This window comes from Spermophilus citellus, assembly GCF_964194105.1.
Source record: "Spermophilus citellus genome assembly, chromosome: 4".
Lineage (NCBI taxonomy): Eukaryota > Metazoa > Chordata > Mammalia > Rodentia > Sciuridae > Spermophilus > Spermophilus citellus.
Genome location: NC_138185.1, coordinates 173,089,819 through 173,096,608, shown reverse-complemented (window position 1 = coordinate 173,096,608; position 6,790 = coordinate 173,089,819). Strand labels below are relative to the sequence as shown.

The 6,790-nt window shown below is 37.4% G+C and overlaps 1 pseudogene across 1 annotated transcript; it reads left to right on the top strand.

Annotated features, from left to right (window-relative positions):
- Positions 1 to 3,841: 3,841 nt before the first annotated feature.
- Positions 3,842 to 4,788, top strand: LOC308648268 (mitochondrial ornithine transporter 1-like; annotated as a pseudogene). The gene has a single exon. The product of its transcript is annotated as a mitochondrial ornithine transporter 1-like (transcript).
- Positions 4,789 to 6,790: the final 2,002 nt, after the last annotated feature.

Genomic DNA, 6,790 nt, shown 5'->3' with positions numbered 1-6,790 from the left:
TTGGACACACATAACCTACTAAATTGAACCACAGGACAGAAAAACCTGAGTAGAACAATAACAAGGGATGAGACTGAATAAGAACAAAAAGTGTCCCAACAAAGGGAAGCCCAGCACCCGATGGCTTTACTGCTGAGTTTTCCTAAACTTTTAAAGAACTAATGTTAATTCTTCTCCAGCTACTCTATAAAATTAAAATGGAGGGAACCCTTCAAAATTCATTCTGACGCCAGCATTACACTGTTTTCAAAACCTACAAGGACACAACAATGAAGAAAATTAACCACTAATAAACATAAATGCAAAAATTCTTGACAAAATACTAGCAAATCAAATTCAAAAGTACAACAAAAAGATCATACATCATGATCAAGATGGTTTCATTCCAGGGATGCAAGGATAGTTTAACATATGCAAATCAACAAATGTAAAACATCATGTGAACATATTGAAAGATAAAAGTCATATGATGATCTCTAAAAATTCAACAACCTTTTATGATAAAAGCATGAATCAGGCAAAGAATGATCATACTTCAACATAATAAAATATGACAAACTGACATCATTCTGAATAGAGAAAATGTAAAGCATTTTGTCTAAGATTAGGAACTAGAGTGTGTCAACTCTTAATGCTGTTATTCAATATAGTATGAAGTTTTAGCTGCTAGAGCAATTAGGCAAGGGTTAGAAATGAGGCATATAAATAGAAAGCGAGGAAGTAAAATTATCCCTGTTTATATAAGTTATGAAAATAAACATATAAAAACTAAAGACTCCACCAAAAGATTATTAGAACTGATAAATTCAGAAAAGTAGAGGATACAAAATCAATATACAAAAATCAATAGCTTTCTATAGACCAATAATGAATTTGCAGAGAATGAAAACATGAAAAATCCCTTTCACAATAGCCAGTAAAACAAAACAAAGCAAAACAAAACAAAAGCAACTAGATTAAACTTAACTAAGGAAATGAAGTACCTCTGCAAAGACACATTTTAAAACACTAATAAATAAAATTGAAAAAAAAACACAGAAAGAAAAATTTCTCATGTTCATGGATTGGAAGAATTAATAATATTAAAATGTTCATATTATCTGAAGCAATTTACAAGTTCAATGCAATCACCATCAAAATACCAATAACATTTCTCACAGAATTAGACAATCCCGAAATTCATATCGAAGCAGAAAATACCCCAAATAGCCAAAACAATGTTCAACAAAAAGAATCAGGCTGAAGGCTTCAGACAATACCTTATTTCAAGATATACTACAAAGTCATAGTAATCAAAACAGCATGGTATTGGCACAAAAATACACAGAACAATGGAAAAGAACAGAGATTCCAGAAATAAACCCAAGTATCTACAGCTAACTGAATCTTTCTTTTTTTTTTTTTCTTTTTGCACTGGGGATTGAACCCAGGCGTGTGTTACCATTGAACTACATCCTTAGTCCTTTTTATTTTTTGTTTTGAAACAGGGTCTTGCTAAATTGCTGAGCTCAACTTTATGGTCCTCCAGCCTCAGCCTCCCTAACTGCTGAGGTTACAGGCATGTGCCACCATAGAGCCAACTGATTCTTGACAGAGGTGCCAAAAACACACATGGGAAAAGAACAGTCTATTCAATAAATGGTGCTTTGAAAACTGTATATCTACATGCAGAATTTTCCAACTTGATACTTATTACTCAGGATATACAAAAATTTTAATTCAACTCAAAGACTGAAATGTAATTCCTGGAACCCTGAAACCACTAGAAGAATGCCTAGGGGAAAACACTTCCAGACATTGGCAGAAGTAATAATTTTATGGATGGGACCCGAAAAGCCCAGGAAACAAAGCAAAAATTGCCAAATGGGATTGCATCAAACTAAAACACTTCTGCAAAACCAAAGAAACAATCAAAGAGTGAAGAGACATCCTATGGAAAGGAATAAATTATTTGCCAGCTTGTCATCTGACAGAGGGGTTAATATTCAGAATAAAGAACTGAAAAACTTAACAATATATAAACAAGTAATCTTTTTCTTAAAAAATGGGTAAATTATCAGAATATACACTTCTCAAAAGAAAAAATACACATGGCCAATAAATATGTGAAAAAGTAATTGATATCATTAGTTGTCAAGGAAACATAAATTAAGACTACAATTAGAAATCATCTCATCCCAATTAGAATGGCAACTACTAAAAAAAATGCTGGTGTGGACGTGGAGAATAAATAACTCTTATACATTGTTGATGGGAATGTAAGTTATTATTCTCCAACTGTTGTGGTTTAGATATGATGTGTCCCACAAAAGCTCATGTGTAAGACAATGCATGAGAGCTCAGAGGTAAAAGATTGGGTTTTGAGAGCCTTAACTCAATCAGTGAATAAATCCTCTGACATGGATTAACTGAGTAGTAATTCAAGGCAAGTGGGCTGTGGCTGGAGGAGGTGGATCCCTGGGGGCATGCCATTGGCGTATAGATTCTGGCTTTGTTGCGCTGACCTCACTCTTTCTGCTCTCCATCAACAGGTGAATTGCTTCCCTCCTCCATACTCTTCTGCCATGATGTTCTGCCTCACCTCAGGCCCCAAGGAATGGAGTCAGCAGTCTATGGAAACAGAACTCTAAAATCATCAGCCCCCAAAATAAACTTTTGCTCCTAAAGTTGACTATAACATCCACTATGGAGAACAATATATAGGTTTTTCAAAAAACAAAACATAAAACTACAATAGGGTACAATTATCCCACTTCTGAGTATATATCCAAAGGAAAATAATCAGCATGCAAGAGAGATATCTGCATGATCATGTTTGCTGCACCACTGTTCCCAATAACTAAGATATAGAACAGCTTGGTTACCCATGAACAGATGAATGGATAAAGAAAATATAGTATACATGAACAATAAATATTATTCAACCATAAAGACTAATGAAATCTTATAATTTGCAATGAATTGGATTAAACGAGAGAATCTTAAGTGAAATAAAACAGAGACAGTCAAGCAATGCATATTCTCTCTCATATATATAAACTATTTTTTTAATCAACTTGAAATTAGAATAGTGATTACTAGGGACTAAAAGGGGTATAGTGGAAGGAGAGAGGTATAGGGATAGAAGAAAGTTGGCTGATATGATCAATGCACGCTTGATCCTGTTAAGTATCCCAATAATTCATACTGAATCCCATTAATATGTAAAATATATGTTAATTAAAATAAATAAATAAAAGGAAAAGAAGGAAATAAAAGATATCTGGATCAGGAAGGAAGAAAAAAATGTCTTTACAAAAGACATGATTGTCTATGTAGAAAATCTTAAAGAGTCATCAAAAAACTGGAAATTGTAAGTTATTATAGTAAAGATGCAACATATAAAGCTAAGATAAAAGCTATTTGCATTTCTGCATAGCAGTAATAAATCAACTTTGAAATGAAATACACAATACCATTTACATTAGCACCTTTCAAAAATGAAATAGTAGTTATATACCTAATAAAATATGCACAAGAGCTATATGAGGAAAATCACAAAATCCTAATAAAGCAAATCAGAGAACTAAATAAATAGATAATCTATATTCATGGATTAGAAGACTCTATATTACCAAATGTAAATTTTTCCTAACTGGATATATTGATTCAAATGCAATCCCAATCAAAATACCAGGAAGTTATTTTGTGAATATTGACAAACTGATTACAAGTTTATAAAGACAAGAGCCAAGAGGGTGGTGAAGGTCAAGCAGCGGCGCAGCCCCAACAGTGTGTGGCGGGATACATAGTGCCCATCATAAGCTCCTAAGAGTCACTTTCTATGTATCCCAGAAGCACCATGAAATCCAATCCTGCCATCCAAGCTGCCATTGACCTCACAGATGTGTACTGACAGGGCAGCCCTTTGACACAATGAAGGTGAAGATACAAACGTTCCCTGTCCTGGCCTCACAGGTTGTTGCCTGAAGACCTACTCACAGGTGGGTTTCTGTGGCTTCTACAAGGGCACCAGCTGGACTCTGATGGCCAACATCGTGGAGAATTCGGTGCTCTTTGCCCTAAGGCTTCTGCCAGCAGATGATAGGGGGAACAATTGGGTTGTACAAACAGGCAAAGTTGAGTGATTTGCAGAAGGTACCCACAGGGTCCTTCGCCTTCGCCTAGCTGGTGCTCTGCCCGACAGAGCTCATGAAGGGCCCTCTGCAGACCACATATGAAATGGAGACGCCAGGAAAGATAGCCAAGAGCCAGAATATAGTTTAGTCTGTTGTTAAAACTATCCTTAGTTATCCTTATCCTTGGGCTTCTACCATGTACTCTCCAAGTGCTTTGCTTTGAAAAGTACAGGGCTGTTTCTTCTCTGCTGGCTATGAACTGAGCCCATCCTTTTTATGCATCAGGGAGATCAAAAGATGAACTAGGCTCTGTGTCTTTGTTAAGTGGTGGAATTTGCTGGTGGCTTGCTATATACCCTGTGGATTGGGTTAAATCTAGAATTCAAGTTCTTTCCATGTCTGGAAAACAGGATTTATTGGAACCTTTCTAGGTGTTGTGAATAATGAAGGAATAACAGCCTTGTATTCTGGACTGAAACCTACTATGATTCCTCCATTCCCTGCCAATGGGGCACTATTTTTGGGCTATGAATACAGTGGGGAGTTGATGAGGAGCCAGTTGGAAGAAACTGAAGTTCTTGGTGGGCCTGGATCCAGGCACAGGCATTTTAGGACTATTGTTCATCTCGTGGCTTCACAGAGTATGAGAACAATGTGGAATGCTTTTTAATTCTTGGGAATTTTGCCTTTGTCTTCACTTGTTCTACCCTAAGTCTTAAGCTTTATAAAAGGACATCTATTTTACATTTAATTTCTGCCTACATTGTATTGCTCTTACCCTTGATAGAATATGCTGGATGGCTGATGGCCCTCTGCACCTAACTTGAAAGGCTGAGTATAGTTTCACTAGGGCATTATTTCTGCATAAATCCGCAAGTATACATGCATTTTGGATGTTGAGGGAAACATAATTTGGTTTCATGTTTAATCTCATATATCAGAAAACCCAGAAGTGACTATTTTTCACTAAATGGTTATAAATTATTTCTTAAACCATCATAGATGTAGGGTCTCTTTAGAAGTCCACTAAACTTGTGTACTGAGAGGTTAAAGTTTTCACATGGCACTTGAAAACTTAAATATCCATATAGATTTTTAGTAGACTATACCTGAATACTGGTGTATCCACATTCTTGATCAAGCTTCAGAGTAGGCATCTTGGATTTTCCCAAGAAGCTTTACTCTTAGTGCCATTCATTTTCCAGCTGGGCTCATATTCCACAGTTGACAATGTTGCTAGATGTAGACTAGATGATCAGACCTTTGGGAAGCAGTGGTGGCCTTAACCAACCTCCCTTTTTCTCCTTTACCAAAAAGCTTCCCCTGTGCTGGACTGTATATTCAGGAAAGAACCCAGAGATGTGGGCTATGTTGTGCTGTGCTATTTGATGATGGCTGATAGCAGTTCTTAACCTAATTCCATCTCTGGGTCCTGGCCTGGGTAGAATTGTGGGCATTGTGTTGGCCCAGTTCCAGGGCGGCTGAACCACTTTGGACCATCCATTGTCCTCTCTGCCCTACCAATCAGAAGTCCTTCCAGGGAACAGAGAGTGGCAAAGTCAAAAGAAGCCTTTGCTCCCTGTTTGGTAAACAAGTAGTAACAGTGTTCATGGGTGACGCCCTGTTCTCTCAGAACTAGAAAGAGCTTAGTGCTTCTATTTCACTGTGAATGATGGCAAGACTGACCCATCCTGATATTTACCTCAGAACCCACAACTACTTGCCATGCTTTTTCAGTGTTGGAGCCTTCTGCATTTGGGGCTGGCAGTTTATGAGTTTTAAAGTGTATAGATGAGGTGTGAGTTTATAAAGCAGTATAACATAAGAAACACAATTTTATTCAACTGGGTGGTATGTAATATATGTCCCAACCAGAACAAAGCCCACAATTCATCTGATGATCCCCATAGATTCGGGGTGGGTAGCTGTGATATAAGAGGGTCATTCTTATCACCACTGACTTCATGCTATGGGGGCATTCTCAGTAAGAAGTGCTCTTGAACAGCCTGTGAAACCAAAATCAAGCAGGCTGACAGTTTTAACAAGTCTTACTTTGTCTGTGCCTGTGGGCAGAATGTAAATGCTGGGCAACACCTCCAGTTTCCTTCAGCTTTCTGCTATCAGTCAAGCCTCTGGCAACTCTTAAAGTGTCAGAAGAAGAGAGTCAGGGAAACAAGGTGCTACTAAATAGACAGGATGGAGAACCCAGGACATTTAGGGCAGGGATGTTTGTCATGCCTGATATGCTCCAGAGCTAGAGCTGGTCCTCCATTTGCTCTTACTTTATGAGAAAACCACTGGATTCTATTTTTCTCTCTACACATAAATACTCAGTAGCTACTGAATGGTGCTTCATCTGAACAGGCATGAATTGAAGCATAATAAAACAGGGGACTGGCTTCTAAGCAGAAAACTGCTTTAGAGTCCATAGCTATCTGCATGGTGGCCAGGAGCTTGTGCATGTTAGCTCTTTTGGCAATAGATCTTCTCACAAGCTGTCTTTTCAAGATCTATCTAAGTAGCTTCCATAGAAATAGTCTGCAGCAAGTGAAAGTGAAGAAAGGAAACCCAAGTCTGGAGAATTTCCTTTTCTTTCTATTAGCTTAATTTGTGGTTCAATATTTGGGTACAGTTTGTACCATTTCAGATCTCTACTCTGTACAAAAGTATAA